The sequence below is a fragment of the Pelodiscus sinensis genome, chromosome 2, assembly GCF_049634645.1.
Source record: "Pelodiscus sinensis isolate JC-2024 chromosome 2, ASM4963464v1, whole genome shotgun sequence".
NCBI classification, from domain to species: Eukaryota; Metazoa; Chordata; order Testudines; family Trionychidae; genus Pelodiscus; species Pelodiscus sinensis.
This window is the reverse complement of record NC_134712.1, coordinates 1,770,782-1,792,163: the sequence shown is the minus strand read 5'-3', so window position 1 is coordinate 1,792,163 and position 21,382 is coordinate 1,770,782. Positions and strand designations below refer to the sequence as shown.

At 56.6% G+C, this 21,382-nt stretch overlaps 1 protein-coding gene across 7 annotated transcripts in view; it reads left to right on the top strand.

Annotated features, from left to right (window-relative positions):
- The window catches only part of ARHGAP39 (Rho GTPase activating protein 39), a 344,304-nt gene that overhangs the window by 269,434 nt on the left and 53,488 nt on the right, over positions 1-21,382 (top strand). Inside the window, exon 7 of one of the 7 annotated variants that reach the window (XR_012901161.1) lies at positions 16,057-16,336. The exons of the other annotated variants lie outside the window; for them this stretch is intronic. The gene's annotated coding sequence lies outside the window, so the exon portion shown is untranslated. The remainder of the gene's footprint in view (positions 1-16,056; positions 16,337-21,382) is intronic. 7 annotated transcript variants of the gene reach the window in all.

Genomic DNA, 21,382 nt, shown 5'->3' with positions numbered 1-21,382 from the left:
TCTCTTTTCCAAACTAAACAAACCCAATTCTTCCAGTCTTCCTTCATAGCTCATGATCTCTAGATTTTCATCATTCTTGTTGCTCTTCTCTGGACCCTCTCCAGTTTCTCCACATCTTTCCTGAAATGCAGTGCCCAGATCTGGACACAAGACTCCAACCGAGACCTAACCAGCGCAGAGCAGAGCAGAAGAACGACTCTTCGTATCTTGCGCACAACACACCTGTTCATGCAGCCCAGAATCGTGTTTGCTTTTCTTTGCAACAATGTCACACCGTTGAGTCATATTCAGCTTGTGGTCCACTCTGACCCCTAGGTCCCTTTCCGCCGGACTCCTTCCCAGACAGCCGCTTCCCATTCTGTGTGTGTGACACGGATTGTTCCTTCCTAAGGGGAGCACTTTGCATTGGTCCTCATTAAACTTCATCCTGTTTCCCTCCGACCATTTCTCCAGTGTGTCCAGATCATTTTGAATTGCCTGACTCCAGCCCACCAGGCTCAAGCCCTCCCCCCACTCACCTCCCGCAGTGGGGAGCAGGCACTAGTGCTTCTGCCCCATGGGGAGGACCCCCTGGGGGGGCCACATGGCTAGAGCACCAGCACCAATTCCCCAATGCTGAACAGGGAGAGCCCCGTGCGTCGGGGGGCAGATCCAGGCAAGCCAAGGGCCAGATCCAGCCCCTGGGTGGTAAGTTTCCCCCTCCCTGGACTAGGGGGCCCACTGGTGTGATCTTGTGTGGCACCTTCTAGATCACTCGTGCACACAGGGTGCAGCGACAGCCTGTGCTTGGCGGGGACCAGATGGCAGGTCGGGATTTTGCTGGATGATGCTTTATCCCAAAGTGCCTCTTATCCCCGCCCTCAGCTAGTTTAGCTGTGTCCCGGGGAGGAGGGGAGACCAGACAGAAAATATCTCAGCACTATCCAGGCTGCTCCAGTCTCTCCTGTCGTGTTGGGTGCTCTGCTGTTGCCACGAGCTCCTTCCCAGATACAGCGTACAGGAACCTCCACTCCTCTACCATTCCCCCTTCTGCGGCCTCCGTCCGGGGATCCTAGAGTCACAGAATGACAGGGCTAGGAGGGGACACAAGCAGCGTCTAGTCTACCCTGGCCAAGAGGCCAGCTTTGTTGTGTCTAAACCATCCTGGACAGATGGCTACTGAGTCGCCTTTGGAGAAGGAGCTTCTGCACTGCCCCCTTCCCCGCCCAAGGCACCGGTGCCATTGTCCTACGGTTCTTCCCATTCGGAAGCTTTCCCCGCGATTTCATCGAAATCTGCTCGGCTGGACTGCGAATCCTTTGCCTCTTCTCCAGCCAGAGAGATCAGCTTTTCTCTCTCTTTTATAAACCTAAAAACCAACAAATGGTCTGATAGCACTTTATAGACGCACTAAGGGTACGTCTACACTAGCCCCCTAGTTCGAACGAGGGAGGCTAGTGAGGGCGACCGAAATTGCAAATGAAATTGCAGATTACTTCTCGTGGAATGAGGTTTCACAGCTAATTCGAGTTAAGGGCTTTACTTCGAACTCCCGTTTCTCTGCCGCATGTAGACGCGGGCAGTTATTCTGGGCTAGTCAGTTTCCAAAATGGCGACCGCCCAGGAACATGCTAATGAAGTGCGGGATATTTAAATCCCATGCTTCATTTGCAATTTCGGTCGCCCTCATTAGCCTCCTTAGTTCGAACTAGGGGGCTAGTGTAGACGTACCCTACGTATGTAGATGGCATCATAAGCTTTCATGGGCACAGCCCACTTCTTCAGATGACCGGAGTTTTGAGTTTAGGTATGTGCAAACCCAAAATAAATAGGGGAGAAGGGCTGGGGGATGGAGGAGGGGAGGAAAAAAAGGAAGGGGGTGGAAAATGAGCAGAGAGTATGAAAATATCAAAGGGAAAAACAAGTAGGCAGAACTGGTACTCTATAAGCACCTGAAGATTGGATAGTTAAGAAAAAGCAGATAAGGATGAAAGGATAGCAATGAGATAGGAGGGTACTCTTTGTGTAGATTCTTGCATTAGTACCCTTCCTATCTAATTGCTATCCTTTCATCCTTATCTGCACCTTGTTTCCTGCCCCCTTCCTTTTTTTTCCTCCCCCCCCCCCCTTCTCCCTTATTTATTTTGGGTCTGCACATCCTAAACTCAAAACTCCAGTCATCTGAAGAAGTGGGCTGTGCCCACGAAAGTTCATGGTGCCATCTCCATGTTTTGTAAGTCTATAAAGTGCTACCAGACCATTTGTTGGTTTTTGTTTATTCTGTACAGTACAGACTAACTCGGCTACCCTCTGAATCTCTTTTTTATGGAGCCTTTCAAGTATCTGAAGGCAGCTCTCGTGTCTCCTCCCCACAACCCCCGAATTGCCTCTTTTCTGGACTAAACACACCCAGTTCCTTCAGCCTCTGCTCATCTGGCCACGCTCCACCCCTCGGATCCTCCTTGTTACTCTCCTCCGGAGCCTTTCCCATTTCTCTACGTCCTTTCTATGTGATAGGGACTGAAATGGGATGCAGGACTCCAGCGGAGGCCTGACCCAACTCGTCTTAGAGCACTTCTCCTCCGTGAACCGGCCCTCACAGAGCCCGTGTAAGATGGCAGAGCCCTGTCGGACAGATGGCAAAACGAGCACAGAGCAGTTAAGTCAGGACGAGCTTACAGCCGAGCCGGGAACGGAGCCCACGCCTCCAGAGTCCTGGTCACGAGCCCTGGCTGATCCCCTTCGCATGCTGCAGGGGTGAGTTGGGGTGTAATAATTCCATGCACTTTGGCTGTTCTCTGTGCACCTGTCCGCATCTGTATTGCTGGCCGATGGGCACCTGGAAGGCCCCCCTCACTGCTGTGTGCCAACACCCCACACTCCATAACAGATTAGCTTTGTAACCCGCAGCCACTGTGTTCACTAGGGAAGTGTTTGTACCCCCAACAAAATGGCAGATGACACTCCATGTTGTTAAATGCAAAGTAATGCATGCTGGGAAATAGAATCCCAACGATCCGTGTAAAACGATGTGGCCTAAAGAAGCTGTGACTTCTCAAAGAAGATCTCGGAATCATTGTGCATAGTTCTCTGAAAACCTCCACTCCATGTGCAGCATCAGTTGGAAAAGCAAACAAAGTTGGGAATCCTTAAGAAAGGGATAGCTATCAATACAGAAGATATCACATTGCCTCTCTCTAAATCCATGGGACGCCCACACCTTGTATGCTGCATGCCCCATCTCAACAAACGCATTGGGAAAGGTTTGGAAAAGGGCAACAAAAATGATTAGGGATATGAAATAGCTTCCACCTGAGGAGAGATTAAGAAGATGGGGACTTTGCAGCTTGGAAAAGAGACGACTAAGGAGGGATATGAGAGAGGTTTATAAAAGGTTAGGGTTAGGGCTTATGAAACCATGACTGGTGTGCAGAAAGTAAACAAGGAAGTGTTATTTAGTCCTCGTAACACAAGAACTAGAGGTCACCAACTGAAATTAATAGGCAGCAGGTGTAAAACAAACAGCAGGAAGGATTTCTTCACTCAGTGCACAGCCACCCTGTGGAACTCCTTGCCAGAGGATGTTGTGAAGGCCAAAACTTATAACAGGATTCAAAAAGGAGCTAGATTGATTCATGGAGGTTAGGTCCATCAATGGCTGTTAGCCAGGATGGATAGGGAAGGGGTCCCTAGCCTCTGTTTGCCAAAGGCAGGAAATGGGTGACAAGAGAGGGATCACTTGATGATTCCCTGTTCTGTTCACTCCCTCTGGGGCACCTGGCATTGGTCACTGTCGGCAGACAGGCCACGGGGCTGGATGGACCTTTGGTCTGACCCAGTGTGGCCGTTCTGATGTTCAATTTACAGATAAATAAACTGAGGCTCAGAGGGGAGAAGTAACTCATCCAACGTCACACAGTTAATTGGTGGCAGACAAGGGACTAGAATCCAGCTCATCTGCCTTCCAGCCCTTTGGTGTAAGCCTGGCTTCAATGGAACACTTCAATCTGTGCTTAAAGTGAAGCACGTGCTTTAATGCTTTGCTGAATCAGGGCCTTTTTAACTGCTAGGGAGCATCCGCAAGTATCTGCATCCAGTGCCCTCTCGTCAAGGGTTCGTAGCACAAGAAACATCTGAGGCCATGTCTGTCCTTCGAAGACTGGAGCCATGGAGATGCCCCCTGGACTTCAACAGAGCTGCTTGGGGTTTGAAGTACCCAAGTGCTGGCAGGATCAGTGCGGTCCTGGGACCTTCTCCTGGGACGGTTTGTCTTGTGATGTCTTAGCACTGCTGGAACGTCCTGGTGTGTCATCGGACCAATCCAAACCAGGGCGGTTCTGTAGAACTAGAACGTGTTCCAGATGTGGTGCAACACCAAGCAGAGTCAGCGGCTTCACCAGGAGCAAACTCCCTCGTGAAGTGAGTGTTCAGTGTGACAAGTGGTGTTTGGAGCAAAGCGAGAAGTCGAAGCATAGAAGCTCTCTCTCTTTCTCTCTCTCTCTCTCTCCCTCCCAGCGGCTGTTTTGCTTGATGTAACCGTTAAGGACACTCAAGTGTGTCATTGTCAACTAATTCGAACACAAGCCATTGAAAACTCCCTGTACTCAGAGACACGTGTCCCGCGGCTGCAGCGTGAGAGGCTGGGCGCAGAGACACCAGTTCAGTTTTTAAGTGAAATGTTGGTTTTGGACAAGTATTTCACAAGCTAAACAGTTGTAAAGTGTGGGTCCCTGGTTGGCGTTTGGCCAAATTCTCCTGGCAACGGGTAGGCGCCATGCCGCACTTTTCTGCTCCTCACGTTCAATATTTCTTGGCTGAAATTCCCTTTGAGCTTTCCTGTGCGCAGTTCTGTATTCGGCACCTTGCTCCCCCCAGAGCGGGGAGGGGACGCACACCCAACCGATCCCTCCTCTGGGATACAGTTGGGCAAAAGGGCCGATCACGTTCCCCCAGGCCAGGTGCTTTGATTACAGTCGGACTGGTTCAGCAGCCAGACGCTCACGCAGCGCTCAGGTTTCTGTCTGAGCTGTCTAGGCCCTGGATAAGGTCAGATCCTCTTGGTTCTGTTTGCTCTTGCCACAGTAGAGCTGCTTAGCACGGACGCAGCCCGGCCTGCACCCGAGCTCTTTGCAGACAAATCCCGGCCAGTTAACGGCAGCCTGGATGGCTTTCTCCTGGCTTGTTTGTACCTTTCGAAATAGCTTGCTTGCTAAAGGTTGGTCACAGAGTGACTGGCCCTTTAAGAGGAGTCAGGCGCAACTTTGCCTGCAAGTAGCCTTGTGTCCCCCCCTTTCCTCCCCACTGACCCTGCTGTGGTGGCTTAATTAGCCCTAGTGAGCCCGGCTGTGACAGGGCCCGAGAGGAGCCAGGAGGAGCCTGCTGACGGGGGCCCACTGGAGCAGGTTAGGCTGCTGTGGGGACCCAGCCACAGGACAAGGGGGGAGACGCAGGGAGGTCTCTGAGATGCTGGGGCGGGGGGCACAGGGGAAACCTGCGGGGAAGAACTGTGTCTAGGGGAACAGCCCTGGGAGGCAGCCCTCAGCCAACGGAGCTCGGGAGGGCCGGGGGTGGGGGCAAAGCTCAGGGAACATCAGCCCAGCACAAAGGGGCGGTGGAATAATTGGTTCAGAGGCGAGCTGGGTTTGCACTCGGACTTTGGGGCCCTGGGAAGGGCCCTGGCCACAGAGTGGCCTCAGAGAAGGACAGGGAACGTCGTGGGGCCACGGAAATGGCGGACGGGGCCCCAGGGATGAGAGTGTGACAGCACAGGGATGTGACGGGGGAGCCGAGCTGCAGACAAGGGCTCTTGGGAAGGCTGAGGAGGGCCGGGCAGGGGGGCAGCCTGCAGCCCGCCGGCGTTCTGTGTGCGGCCCACGAGACGTGTTCACACTCGCCCACGCACCGGTGTCCGTCGGCGTTGGTTTTGTCCCGCTGGCGTGGCCGCAGTGACCCGTGTGAAGCCAGGGCACAGGCCGGGAGGGGCACGCTGCTGGCCCGTGGCGCTGACTGTGAGAGCTGCGCGCTCTCTCCGCAGCCAGTCCCAGCGCTGCTACGGGCCGGTCGGCTCCCCTGCAAATGCTGGGTACCAAGCGCAGGGGGCCAAACGTCCCCCTCCCCCTCAATAGCCTCAGTGCGGGGGAGGGCAAACACCAAACCTGGTTCAAGACGCTCTGTGACAGAGCTCCTCTGCCCCCGGGGGCCCCGCGCTCTCGCCGCAGAGGCTCCCCCGCCCTCGCTCTGGACATGGCCCTGGGGGCACCAGCTTGCCCTCCTTTGGCCACCCTCGTCATTGGCCAGTGTGGGGAGCGGAGAGGAGACCAGCCCCCCGAGTCTCTGCCGCCCCTCCGAGCGATTCAGGGACGGGTCAGCTCTCCCCCAGCTGCGCCGTGACACCCTGTCCCACGGTGAGTTGGAGAATGGGGCACCCCAGACCCGCCCTCTGCTCCCGGTGCCAGCCCAGGGACACTGACAACAGCTGTTTGTAATGTCCCCCGTGTCCCTGCGGACGATTCCCCACAGCCTCTCCCAGGGCCTCCCTCCTGGCCCCGGGGGCGCTCATCCCTCCAGCGCTTCCCCCCCAGCGCCTCGCGCCCAGCCAGCTAACGGGAGGGGAGCCTTTTTAATCAGGGCCAGCTGGTTCTTCCATGGCTCCAGGTGTCCTGCTCAGCCTGTCAGAATTGGTTCTGGCACGTTCCGGGTTGTCCCGGGTTAGTCCTTTTTACTAACCCAGCGAACGGAGACCTGTTCCGTCAGGGTGACATGGCTGCTTCTCGTACTCGCCTGTGTCGCTTCAGCCCTTTTACCTTCACCCACGCCCCTGTTTTCCCTTTGATTTGTCCCCCCATAACTATTTGGCTCCAGGGCTCTGTGGGTCCTCCCCATGGACTGGGGCGGGCCTTTAGATGTAGGATTACTTTCCTGCAGCCTGCTAGCCTGACGCTGTCACGCGCTCTTATCTTAGTGTTTGACGGGGTCGTGTGACGGGGTTGCCTGCAATAGCTGGGTTGTGGATGCGGTGGGCCAGGCCTGTGTTTCATATAGAATCATAGAACACGAGAATTGGAAGGAACCTCGAGAGGTCAAGTCCAGTCTCCTGTCCTCAAGGCAGGACTAAGCACCGTCGAGATCAGGGCTACTCAACACGTGGCCCGTGGGCTGCATGCGGCCCGTGGCCCTTTTGTTTGGGGCCCACGGCGCTGTTTGGGTTTACACAGGGCTCGACACGCGGCCGGGAGCCCAAACAAAAAAACTGTCGATATAACGGTCTTCTGTTGAGATGCGTTTTAGCAGTTACATTCCTGGCCTGTCGTTGCTCAATCAAAGTGCTGCCATATGGGTGGAAATGGGGTAAATGTTGCATGTTATTACTATCAGCAGAACTGACTGAAATGGGGCCTGCGTGCTGTGTAGTCCTGCCTTAATCTTTGTATTCATGCCCGTCACTGTGAAAGAAGCTATTTGCATATATTTGCATATATATTTGCATGTCTATGCAACCACACTTCAACTGCGGCCCTTGGCATGTGCTGTGAGTAGCATTGTGTCCCCCGGGGCTTCCAAAATTGAGTAGCCCCGGTCCAGATCATCCCTGACAGGCAGGGACGGATATAGGACAGGGCGAACGGGGCGGCCGCCCCGGGCCCCGCGCTTCAGAAAGCCCCGCGCATGCGCCGTGGCAAAGGGGCGCCCCGTGGAATTATGCTGCCCGGGGCCCCGCAAAACAGTCAAATGCCCCTGCTGACAGGTGTCTGTCCAGCCTGCTCTTCAATATCTCCAGGGATGGAGATTCCACAACCTCCCTAGGCAACTGATTCCAGTGTCTCACCACCCTGACAGGCAGGAAGTTTTTCCTAATGTCCAACCTAAACCTCCCTTGCTGCAGTTTAAGCCCCTTGCTTCTTGTCCGGTCCTCAGAGGCCAAGGAGAACAATTCCTCCCCCCCCTCCTCCCTGTGACACCCTTTTAGAAACCTGAAAACCGCTCTCATGTCCCTTCTCGGGGTACGTCTACACAGCAACATTATTGCAAAACAGCTTAGTCTGCGTCTACACAGCAGGCAGTTATTTTGAAATAATGTTGAACTGTCAAGCTGGGGGACCCATTACTCTGACTCCTATGACCCTCGTTGGATGAGGAGTAAGGGAAGCCGGAGGAAGAGGGCTCTATTTCCAAAGAAGTGCTGTGCAGTCGCTCCCAGTTTTGGAATAAGCTTCGCCATTCACAGAGCTCAATTTGCACAGCTTATTTCGAGGTAAGCCCTGCTGTGTGGATGCTCCCAGTGGCAGCTTTGGCTTGAAGCATAGCCACAGCCTGGGGCGGTTGCTACACTTCAAAGGCAGAGCCTCCCTATTGACTAATCGAACAGTCAATGCCAGTTGCATCAGCAGAGCTGTGCTTGGAGGCCAGACGGGCTGGAGGTGGTGAAGGGGCCGGGCCAGTGGGAGGCTTTTGATACGGTCTCCCACAGTATTCTTGCCAGCAAGTTAAGGGAATGTGGATTGGATACATGGACGGTAAGATGGATAGAAAGGTGGCTAGAAGGCCGCGCCCAGCGGGTTGTGATCAACAGCTCGATGTCAGGATGGCGGTCAGTTTCTAGTGGAGTGCCCAAAGGTTCGGTTCAAGGGCCGGTTTTGTTCAATATCTTTATTAATGACCTGGACGAGGGGATGGATTGCACCCTCAGCAAGTTTGCAGATGACAGTAAGCTACGGGGAGAGGTAGATACACTTGAGGGCAGACATAGGGTCCAGAGTGACTTAGACAAATTGGAGGATTGGGCCACAAGAAATCTGATAAGTTCAACAAGGACAAGTGTAGAGTCCTGCACTTGGGATGGAAGAATCCCAAGCATTGTTACAGGCTGGGGACCGAGTGGCTAAGTAGCAGTTCTGCAGAAAAGGACCTGGGGGTTACAGTGGATGAGAAGCTGGAGATGAGTCAACAGTGTGCCCTTGTAGCCAAGAAGGCTAATGGCATATTAGGTTGCATTAGGAGGAGCATTGCCAGCAGATCCAGAGATGTGATTATTCCCCTTTATTCAGCTCTGGTGAGGCCACATCTGGAGTATTGTGTCCAGTTCTGGGCCCCCCCCACTACAAAAAGAATGTGGACGCATTGGAGAGGGTCCAGCGGAGGGCAACCAAAATGTGGCCGTCAGGAGAAACGCGGAGATGCCACAGGCCTAGGCCGAGGGTTAGCAGTCAGGTAGAGGCTATTGCTGGGCTCATGGGACCACGTAAAACCCCACGGCAAGGCAGGCAGATGGTGAAAGCGGGAGACACAGATGGAGCCCTGGGGCATTGACACGGCACGGAGCAGAGACAGGGAGAAGATCCAGAAGGTTACTGGAGCGTTGAGGGAAGGCTGACACCTGGAGCGGGGAGACGAACCCTTCTGGGCCGGATCTGGGTGGGAAATCCGAGTGCAGGGAGCAGTGTGAATAGGAGCGGGACTCCACCAGTTAGTGGCTGGGCCTGGGTGCGGATGGGAAGGGTGCTCAGTACAAGGGGTGGAGCCCAGGCAAGAGCTGGCTTGGGCAGGGCTGGGGAGGCAAGGACAGCAGAGCCCGTTGTAGCTAGCTCAGTACTCCCCCGTACGCTGTTGTACTTACACCGGCCGTGCGTTGCGGCTGGGTAGCGAGTGAGTCCCGGCCCGCTCCCCTCCAATGCGAAACCTCCCGCGCCTCGTCTGCAATGAGTTCCCCTGGGGGCGAGGCACAACGGGAATGAGGCGTGTCAGCGCATCCCCTCGCGGTGTCGCAGCGGCAGGCTCCGTGTCAGACTGTCACGCGGCTCCGGCACAGGCCGCTCTTGGCGCTGACATTACGGCGCTGGAGTGCGTGGGAGTCGCGGTGCTGGGCGGATGGGGGGGAAGCTGATGCAGTTTGTGTCACACACAGGCTTTGACTGTGTGTTCGTGCCAGGGTCACAGGACACGCGGTACAGCAGGCGGCTGGGTGTCAGGCCTCCTGGCGTCCATCCTCAGCCTTGCCCCAGCGTTGCTGTGCGACTCTCAGCAAGTTGCTTTCCAAACTACACAAGCCCAATTCCTTCAGCCTTCCCTCATAGGTCATGTTCTCTAGACCTTTCATCATTTTTGTGCTCTTCTTTGGACCTTCTCCAATTTCTCCACAGCTTCCTTGAAATGCGGTGCCAAGAACTGGACACAACACTCCAGCTGAGTAGTGCAGAGTAGAGCAGAAGAATGACTCCTCGTGTCTTGCTCACAACACTCTTGTTGGTGCAGCCCAGAATCATGTTTGCTGTTTTTGCAACAGCATCACACTGCTGACTCATATTTAACATATGGTCCACTCTGACCCTTAGATCCCTTTCTGCAGGACTCCTGCCTAGACAGTCGCTTCCCATTCTGTGTGTGTGAAACAGATTGGTCCTTCCTAAGTGGAGCACTTTGCATTTGTCCTTATTAAACTTCATCCTGTTTTCCTCTGACCATAGCTCCAGTTTGTCCAGATCAGTTTGAATTTTGAACCTTATCCTCCAAAGCACTTGCAACCAACCCTCCCAGCTTGGGATCATCTGCAAACTTAATAAGCATCCTCTCTATGCCATCATCTAAATCATTAATGAAGCTCTGTGAATGTATCTAGATCTCTTTTAAACCCTGTTATAGTCCTAGCCTTCACAGCCTCCTCCGGCAAGGAGTTCCACAGATTGACTATGCGCTGTGTGAAGAAAAACTTCCTTTTATTTGTTTTAAACCTGCTGCTCATTAGTTTCATTTGGAGGCCCCTAGTTCTTATATGATGGGAACAAGTAAATAACTTTTCCTTAGTCACTTTCTCCACGCCATGCATGACGTGTTAGACCTCTATCCTATCCCCCCTTAGTCTCCTCTTTTCCAAGCTGAAAAGTCCCAGTCTCTTTAATCTCTTCTCATGTGGGACCCGTTCCAAATCCCTCATCGTTTTTGTTGCCCTTCTCTGACCCTTTTCCAACGCCAGTCTATCTTTTGGGGGATGAGGAGACCCCATCTGTCCGTGGTATAGAGAGCACGTCGCCTTCTCTGCCACCTTGGGGGTGTTGCTCACCCAGCCGAGGGCACTGAGAGTCGTGCGCACGTTCCCCAGGGCTGTTACAGTTCACCGAGCTTGCCAGGCTTACGGAGTCCTGGGGGCTGATGCTGCAGCGCTGCCTGCTGCGAGCCGGCCCGGGAGTGGGGGGGGGCAAGAATGAGGGTCTCTGCGCTCCCTTTGGAAAGGGCAGGCGCTCACGGAGCCCCCGGCCTCTGTGTGCGTGATGTCTCTGCACTGTGTCCGGTCCACTGCGGATGTAGGTCTGTGCCAGCCCCCAGCTCTAGCTCAGGCTGCAGAGACTCCTGCTTGTAGCTCTGGAAGGCCCTGGATCAGCCAAGATGGCTCATCCTACTGGCATATTAAACCCTGAGCAGGAAAGACTCTCAGATCAGGGCAGCTGCACCCAGAGGGGTTGGCGAGAATAGCAAGTTCTAAATCAGTAGCAGGAAGCACTTCTGTAGCTCCTTCCACCTACCCGGCAGAATCCGCCAGCCATGAGAGACAGGAGCATCCCTGTTTTACAGAGGGGGAAACCGAGGCACAGAGCAGGGACGGGACCCAAAATCTGCAGCTGCTTAGTGGCAGCTGGAAGAAACTGGAGTTGCCCTGGAGTTTCATATGGAGGGTGTGGCAGTCTGTACTTTGGGGGCGCGCCCTGTAACTCCCTGTTTCTCGTGCACACAGTTGCGTAGAGAGCAGGTCATGTGAGGCGCGAGGGGACAGGTTCCGAACTGCTGAATCCCACACTGCTACCTACATAGGGCTGTCTCTAGTGCGGGTGAAGCTGTGAGATTGTGTGGTAGGGTTGTCGCTAGCACTTGCTGTCATTTGGGGAATCGGCCAGCTGTCAGCTCCCAGGAGACCACAGCAAGGAAAGGAGCCGCACCCGGGCAGGGAGTCGGCAACCGGCAACAGCGCTTGGCCAGCAAGGGAGTTACTGATCGATGAGCCACCTGCGCTAAGTCCCAAGGAATTGCCCAGACTCGCCTGGGGACTCAGCAGAGCCCACCAGACCCGCCGGGACGTGTGGTCTCCAAGCACATGGACCAACGGTGTAAAACAGAACCAGGGCCTCAGGCCTCTTCCTTTCTCGTGTCTCCTCCTGAGCTGCGAGCAACAAGGAACGGCAGCCAGGAGACTGGCCCAGGGGTAAGGACAAACTTGACTATTAAGGACGGCAGAATCCAGGGGGGTGGGGAGAACCTGCTGCATCCGGCTGTTGCCCAGTCTGAGGGCTGGGAGTTGAGGCCTGTTCACGTTGGTGCAACTCGGGCGTTTTGCTTCTCTCTCCCAGCCTCTTAAAACCTCCCCTGTCGCCGAGGCACGTCCCAGGAGCTCCCTCCGCCAGCGAGCGCTCCCGAAGCGGCTGGCAGGGCGCAGGTTTTCCAAAGGCTGGCGCATGCCCCTGTGCCCGGGGCAGAGCGGTGAAGCCGTTCCTGCCTTTGCACTGCTCAGCTGAGCCGGGGAAGACGGTCTGTGCCCGGGGCCCAGCGCTGGGGGGATTTGGCCGGTGCCTTGCCCTGAGCACGTTGGGAATGGCTGTGGGAGCAGTCGTGTGGTCGGGCTGGGCGTGGGGCTCCGCCGCGGCCGTGCTGAGCAATCACCGCACCGGGATTCTGCTCCCCCCACAGCCTGCCTGCCTGGCTGTGCTCTGCGCTGTCGCCAGCGGTCCCTGCTCAACTGGCTGTGAGCCGGGGCGGGTCACTGAGCAGCCAGCCAGTATCACTGGGGCCTTCGTGAGAGTCGGTTGTGCAGCTGCGGCACAACATGGGCGATGCTGATGAGAACCTGCCAATCAATGTTCCCTCTAATTTTTTCCATCCATGTGCGGAATGAATGTTATGTGCCCTGAGGCATGTGCGGATGTGCACCACCACTACACACACATGCTGCCGGCTGTGGGTGCTCCTCTAATCAGCTGGGCAGCCTTTGACTCTCTCTGGGTGGCCACCCACGTGCTCAGCTTGCAAGGTTCCTGGCTGCTACCTAGGCCCAGTGGAGGCCTAGCAGAGCTACCTCCTGCCCCGGAAGATGCTGTTGCGCGGCGAGACGGCTCTGCACACGACAGAACAGAACCGCCCCTCGGGTCAGAGGGCGCTGAGGCAGAGAGAGGCTGCGAGACGGGCACATGGAGCCTGCAGAGGGGCAGGAGCCCCAGTCTCTGAAGTCCTAGGCGTAGCACGTAGGGCACCAGCCTTCATGTCTTTCCCAACGAGCTGCCTGGCTTGGCTAAAACTAGCACGGGGATGGACCCGGGAGCCAGGCTGTGCTGCAGGAGATGGAGCTGGGCTGCCCCGCAGGGGATGGACCCGGGAGCCGGGCTGCCCTGCAGGGGATGGACCCGGGAGCTGGGCTGCGCCGCAGGGGATGGACCTGGGAGCCGGGCTGCCCTGCAGGGGATGGACCCGGGAGCTGGGCTGCCCCGCAGGGGATGGACCCGGGAGCCGGGCTGCCCCGCAGGGGATGGAGCCGGGCTGCCCCGCAGGGGATGGACCCGGGAGCTGGGCTGCCCCGCAGGGGATGGACCATGTTAGCTCACAGCTCTGCCCTCTCACTGGCGTCTCGACACCTGCGCCGAGCGCTGTGTTCTTGCACCCTCTGACAGCCACGTGTGTAACCAGAGGGGGAGGGGGGATTTGCCTCAGGTGGCAGTAAGCCAGCTCCCTGTAGGGTGAGCATAGAACTCAGGGCGGCAGAGCCCTCAGAGCCATCGAGTCCAACCTCCTGCCCAAAGCGGGACAAACCCTGACTCCATCATTCCAGGGCTTTGTCCAGCTAGGACTTAAACACCCCTAGGGATGGAGATTCCACCCCCTCCCCAGGGAACCCAGCCCAGCGCTTCCCCACCCGCCTAGGGAAAGAGCTTTTCTAATCTCCAACCTAGATCTCCCCCACCGCAACTTGAGCCCATTGCTCCTTGTTCTGCCACCTGCCCCCACTGAGAACAGCCTCTCGCCAGCCTCTGTGGAGCCTCCCTCTCAAATCCCCCCTCACTTGTCTCTTCTGCAGACTAAATAAATCCCAGTTCCCTTTGCCTCTCCTCTCAAACCATGAGCTCCAGCCCCCTCATCATTTTTGTTGCCTTCCTGTGGACTTGCACCAGTTTGTCCACGTCCTTTCTGTCATGCGGGGGTGGGGGAGTAGGACTGGACTCAATATTCCAGCTGTGGGCTCAGCGGTGCAGAATCAAGGGGAACAATCACTTCTCTGGATCTGCTGGCAATGCTCCTCCTAATGCAGCCCAACCTGCCATTAGCCCTCTTGGCTACAAGGGCGCCCTGTTGACTCATCTCCAGCTTCTCACCCACTGTAATCCCCAGGGCCTTTTCTGCAGAACTGCTGCTTAGCCAGTCGGTCCCCAGCCTGTACCAATGTTTGAGATTCTTTCATCCCAAGGGCAGGGCTTTACGCTTGTCCTTGTTGATCCTCATCAGATTTCTTTCTTTCTTTCTTTCTTTCTTTCTTTCTTTCTTTCTTTCTTTCTTTCTTTCTTTCTTTCTTTCTTTCTTTCTTTCTTTCTCCCTCCCTCCCTCCCTCCCTCCCTCCCTCCCTCCCAGTGATGTAAACAAGAAGCAGGAGCGTTTTGGGGCATGCCTCCGAAGCCAGGACACCACACCGTGCAGCCGGGCGGGCATGGGCCCACGTGCTGGTAGATTGTCTCTGCAATTAGGAATCCCCAGGCCAGACAACGGCTTGCTCAGACGTGAGAGGCGCAATCGCAGTTGCTCCCTCTAGGTGGGCTCCTTGCGAAGCCAAGTGCCGGGTGCTGCAGAACGCAGAAATGAAACCCCACCCCCGCAGGGCCTGCTCCCGCCTATGCAGCATGCAGGTGCTGTCCCAGGCATAAGCCAGTCCCCGATGCCCCCTTTAGGGTATGTTCTGTGCTGGCCTTTCCCGGTCTGCCCGCCCCAAAAGCCAGCCTGGCACGCAAAGCCCCCGCGGCCTCCTCCTTAGGAGGGCTCTACTGCCCCGTGGCTGCCACCGAACTTGGGCCCATCTGGCATGACCGGTGCTCTGTGTCGGCTGCCACAACACTCCGAGATCAGGCGCCCCAGAGACGGCCCCTCAGCAGTCCGGCTGGCGCTCCGCCCCTTCTCCTTCGTGGGGGGGAAAGGCCCAGGCTGGGGGCTGGCTCTGGTGTTGTCTGACCCGGCGGGCTGATGGGTGCGCAGTGTGGGGGTCGCTGGCCTTAGGGTTAGCGCCACAGCGGGAGGGGACGATCGATTCTGCATTGTCTGCAAGCCGAGACTCGACCCTGCCCCATTGTGTCGTTTCGTTCCCTCTGTGATTTGGGCACGAGCCTGCTGCTTGTGCCCTGGTCTTGGGACGCATCTGGGGCACCTGGGAATTCCCAGCTCCCGCTCAGTTGGATCACAGGGGCAGCAGGGCAGAGACTCTCCAGTAGCTACTAGCAGTGTAGGGTCTGTGACACACAGCTCCGTACTGGTTCCCTGCAGGGCCCCTTGCACCCTGGTCAGGAGTATCGATCTCTGGGCTGCTTTTAACCGTGCGGGGCTGCTGAAGCTTGTCCTTTGTGACTTGGTTTCACCCCCTGCAGCGCTCCAGGAATGCCCCCAGTGGTGTTCGAGGCCCAGAGTCGGAAAGCAGCCATTAAAGCGGCCAGAATTCACTCTTGGCGCTGGCCGTCAGGGTCAGCGCAGTGGCTGCTGCTCCCCAGTAGTAAACAGCAAGCTCGGCTGTGCTGGGCCCTGGCCCGTAACGCCACCACAGCGCTGGGGCCCGGCTCCCTGGGGCCGCCTGTCGGTTCTGCCCCGCAAGCCCTCCCTCTGCGTGACTTCGGCAGCAAAAATACAGACCCCAGAGGCTGAGGCTGCAGCCGATCTCCTGGCATGGCTCCATTCTCCGCATGGGGGGGCGCTTCTCTGCCCCGGTTGGGGACTCCCAGAAAATGCTGGCTGAGGGGGAGGGATATGGCGGGGAGAGCCAAGGGCTGGGTACACGGGGCCTGCATTCCCCTCCCAACTGCCACGGGCTGGAGCCCAGCACCGCAGGCAAACCAGTCTCCCTCCTTTCTGTAGGGCCCCGCCGTGGAAGCGGGGAGGTGCCGGGACAGGCCCGGGCCGGTGCCAAAGGCTGTTTGAAGTTGGCTCTTCGCAGCTGCCGGGAGAAAGTCGTGAGCCACAACGGTGTCGCGTTCTGCTGCCGGGCACGTGGCGTGTCTGCCTCTAGTGGCTGGCCCTGGTGGCTACCGCAGCCTGCGCCGCGACGGGCCGGACCCCTGTACACGCTGGAGGCCTGACGTTGTGAGAAGGGCTGTGCAGGCGCCTGTGCTTTGGCAGCGTGGCCAGTGGAAAAGGAGTGAGACAGGGCACCTGTTCTAGACCCACGGGGGCATTTGCATAGCCTTCCTCCTGCCCACTGCCACGGGAGTGTGGAAGAGCCGCCCGTCCGCCATCCTGTGCCCCGGGGCAGGGCCCGCTCCGAAGAGGGACCTGTTAGTTTTGGGTGTGGAAACTGGGAGCTGCCCCCGTGCACAGGGCTGGCACGCTGCCGATGTGACCCACCATTTGCCTTCCCTTGTGAGATGCTGATGATGCAGGTGCCTCAGAAGTACCAGCTGTTCCTCGCAAGCCCACCGCAATCAGTGGGGTGGAGCTACGACATCTGGGGCCATGCATACCGAAAAGGCAGCCTCCCTCGGGAGCAGCGTTCCCGGTAAGCTGAGCGCTTGGGCAGCCACTCAGGAGGGATTCAGATGCCACCTGGTTAATTAGCAGAGTGCCCCCAGCCGGCAGCATGTGTTTCTGTGGGGTGTACATCTGCCCTTGCCTGGGTGCACAGAACAAAATGCATCCCGCACACAGCTGGAAGGAATGAGAGGGCACAGTGCTCGGGGCTTGGGCTCTGGGCTGCTGGAGGGGGGCGAGCGCTCCTACCGACTCACCCGAGGAGAAAGGAAGGGTCGCAGCTCCGGCCCGCCACAAATCTGCATTTTAAAGCATGGTCGTGGGGCTGCTGGCGGCTCCAGGCTAACGGCCATTTCCGGCCCCACCGGGCTCCTGGGACATCAGCCGCCAGGTGCTGGTGGGTAAAGGTCAGACGCTCCGACCGAGCGCTTAGCACACGCTGGACTGCCCATTGCTGGCGAGGCCGTCAGGCTTGGAGGGAGCCGATGCAGCCCGTGGAGTAGCGGGCCTTTAACCCGCCAGCATGCCGTCCAAGATCCCAGAGGCGGCCACGGCATCGAGCGTGTGAGCAGCAACAATGTGGAGCCAGGAGCCCTTCTCCGCTGGACTCTTCTTTGCGATGGAGAAAGATCACTGGGAGGGGGATGGGCGTTTTCGGGGGAGTCTTACGTAGATGTGGGGCGTCTAGTGGAGGAGGTGCTGAGGGCTGGTGAGTGGGATGCTCTCCCCACGCCTGGCTGTAGGGTTCGGTCATTGCTACGTAGTCCCGTCGTCTCTTTTCCCACACGTCTGAGTGTTGGCGTCAAACCGAAGAGGGTCTGAAACAAGCGGGCTACAGTTCTCTGTCCCTTCCCACTTGTCGCATCTCCAGCCTCTTGTGATCAGCCAGCTTTGGTCATGAGGAGTTGGCAAAGGGTTAGATTTAGTACGTGCTTCGTGAGGTTGTAATAAATGGCTTGTCACTGGCTGTAGATTATTGTAGAGTCCAACAGACCACTAGCACCCACCGATTATAGCATCTAAACCAGTGTTCTCAACCTTTTTTTATAAAGTACCCCTTTACAAAAAATTGTAAGTACCCCCAGTACCTAGTTTTCAGACACCATTTTTTTTCTACTGTTGCAACACATTTGTTTAAACAACTTAATCGTAGCCAGGCAGGTGATGAAATTTTTGGGTGTAAAAAGTTAAAAAATAATACAGTGCTGTAAAACTTACAACAAAAATTTGCAGGACAATGTAGCACTTTTAAAGACTAACAAGATGGTTTATTAGATGATGAGCTTTCGTGGGCCAGACCCACTTCCTCAGATCAAATAGTGGAAGAAAGTAGTCACAACCATATATACCAAAGGATACAATTAAAAAAAATGAACAAATATGAAAAGGACAAATCACATTGCAGAACAGCAGGGGGATGCAGGAGGGGGGGGGAGGAAGGAAGGTAAGTGTCTGTGAATTGATGATATTAGAGGTAGGGAGAGTGGGATGTTTGTGAGTTAATGGTATTAGAGGTGATAATTGGGGAAACTATCTTGGTAATGGGTGAGATAGTTCAAATGTTTGTTGAGTCCTTGTTGGAAAGTGTCGAATTTTAAAATTGATCTTGGTCAAGTCACTTCATCTCTCTGTGCTTTAGTTCCCATTAGCAAAGCAGGGATGCTGATAGTGACTCCCTGTGCATGATGATTGGGTGAATGGGCCGGTGCCATTATATATGCTGGCGCTGTTTACAGTCGTATCAAATCTGCCTTTAAAGACTAACCCTCCCCGGCAGAGCATGGGGTAGTCCTAGAAAAGCTGCATGGCAGCAGCCGGAGGTGTCTGGAAAGGTCCCTGTGTGTTATCGCCAGTTGCGTCCTGTCCGCAACCCTCCCGCTTGCTCCCCTTCCTCGCAGCCCCAGCGTCACTCGGACGTTCCCGCACTCCTTGGCGCTCCGGTGTGTGCTGGGCAAGGCACACCTCAGTGAGCAGCCCTGCTGCCGCGACGGTCGCTGAGTCGCCAGCGGGACAGTACAGCTGGGCTGTTCCTAGGCTGGAGCTGCCTCCGCGCTACAGGACCAGAGCTGTAACCGCGAGCTTCCCGTTCCCTAGGGGCCTTACAAGCTCAGGGCCAGGAGTTCGCCCCCTTCCCAAACCTTTCCTAGACGGAACAGGAAGCTCCCGCTAGTCCAGGGGCAGGCAAAAGGGCCTTGCGAGCCGGATCCCGTTAATCCAGCCCGCGGGGGCTCTGCCGCTCCCCCGCCCCCGGGCCAGTCAGGACCTGGGGACCAGGGAGTGCGCGATCTCCTCCCCCTGCCCGGGGCACGCTGTGCGCCCCCTGCAGGGCGGGGACAGGCAGTGAGAGACTTTCTGTGCTCCCCCACCCAGGCCCTGAGTGCGTCAACCGGGGACTGGGGACTGGGGGCGCGTGCGAAGTCTGCCCCCGCCCTGCAAGGGCTTTGGATCAGACCCTGGCTTTTGACTTGTATGTGACCCGGGTTGACTGCGCTGGTCCCGGGACACTCCCATGACAGACGTGGTTCAGAATAACACCACAAGCCCAGGAGCGTTCAAGTGTCCTTACAGAAGCTCTTAGCACTTGGATTGTCCCAGCCTCGCTTGGCGTCAGTGACACCTCTCCGAGAGGCTGAAACCGCTCAGCATCCTCACCCACGGCTGCTGCCGCTCGGCCTCTTACGGGGTCAGCTTTGCCCCAGCGCCAGCTGAAGGCTTCCCCTGTGTTTAGGTGGCTGTTCGCCAGGGCACAGAGTGGCAGTCGGGGGCTCTTGCTTTCCGTTACTGCGTGGCCTGAGGACCCGACCTGTTCCCTGCCAGGGAGTGAGGAAGGGGCTCTCGGGTCTGTGCGTTATTTTGAACACTCTCCTGCATTGACGTGTGCCGGGAATGTGTGAGGCCAGATCGGAGACCGACAGGACGTTCATTTGCAATGATCCCCCTTTTGGGCAGTGAAGAGAGCGAATCCGACCTGCCTGCTGTCGCCTGATAGCGTGGCTGCCCTCTGGCGGTTGTAGAGACGTTCATCCCTCCGGGTGCGACACGTTACAGGCCATTTCTCACTGTCACACACCAGGGCGTGGGGGTCATGCCTAGTGGTCAGAGCCATGGCAGTCATGCCTAGCGATCCGAACTGGATTCAGGGCTGGAGCGAGGAAGCAAGCAGAGGAGGAGAGCTGGGCCAGAGCGAGGTAGGAGCAGGGTTGGAGCAAAGGAAGCTGTCATGGGCCGAGAGGGCAGAGCCGCTAATGGATCAGTAACTGGTCAAAGGCAAGAAACACCCGGAAGGGGGAATGGCCGTTTTCACAGTCCCCCAGAGGCTGGCACTGGGCCAGTCCTCTTCGGCGTGCTCATAAATGATCTGGCCCGGGGGGTGGACAGTGGGGCGGCCCCATTTGCAGATGATGCGGAATTACGCAGGGTAGTTCAGCCCAAAGCTGCCTGCGAGCGGCTACACGGGCGTCTCAGCCAGCTGGGTGAATAGCCGATGGGAGTCCGTGTCCGTGCAGGCAGAGTGACGTCGCCCCAGCCCCGCAGGCCAAACGAGGCTCAGTGTTAGCTGCCACCGCTCGAGAGAGAGGCTCTTGGAGTCATTGTGGGTTCTTCTCTGAACACCGCTGCTCAGTGGCAAAACGCACTGAACGCTGGGCGCCACTGAAAGGCAGAGAGAGGTAGAAAATACCATACGACCACCGTGTGGATCCATGAACTGCCCCCGGGGAGAATACCGCGAGCACTCGGACACCCCGGCTCTACCACTGCTAGAATGGGGAGGAGTACAGAGGTGAGCGAGGGTCGGGGACTGTTCATCTGTGACTGGGGGCGTGTGGCAGAGGTCTATAAAATCAGGAACAGGAGGAGAAAGTGAGCAGGGAAGTGCTGTTAACCCCGCCCATGACGAGGATCAGGAGTGGCCCAATGAAATCAATAGGCAGCAGGTTTAATATAAACAGGAGGAAGCATTTCTTCACCTAGTGCGCACACAGCCCGTGGAACTCCTCGCTAGAGGATGTTGTGAAGGCCAGAAGTATAACTGGGTTAAAAAAAAGAATTAGAGAAGTTCTTTGAGGACAGGCCCATCAGTGGATGATGGTTCTTTGAGGACAGGCCCATCAGTGGCTGATGGTTCTTTGAGGACAGGCCCATCAGTGGATGATGGTTCTTTGAGGACGGGCCCATCAGTGGATGATGGTTCTTTGAGGACGGGCCCATCAGTGGATGATGGTTCTTTGAGGACGGGCCCATCAGTGGCTGATGGTTCTTTGAGGACGGGCCCATCAGTGGCTGATGGTTCTTTGAGGACGGGCCCATCAGTGGCTGATGGTTCTTTGAGGACGGGCCCATCAGTGGCTGATGGTTCTTTGAGGACGGGCCCATCAGTGGATGATGGTTCTTTGAGGACGGGCCCATCAGTGGCTGATGGTTCTTTGAGGATGGGCCCATCAGTGGCTGATGGTCAGGGATGCAGCCCCATACTTTGAGGGTCCCTGACTGCCTGCAGTTGGCGCTGGTTGGCGGGAAGGACCACTCCGAATTGCCCAGTTCTGTGCATTGCCTTGAAGCATTGGGCACAGGCGGCCGCCAGGGCGCGGGGCTAGGCAGACCATTGGTCTGACCCAGTCCGGTGATTGTGGGAGCGAGGCAGGCACGGGGAGACCACGGGCATTGCGCAGCAGGAGATCAGGTGTTGCTCTTTGCCAGTCGTGCTGAGGGGCCCAGA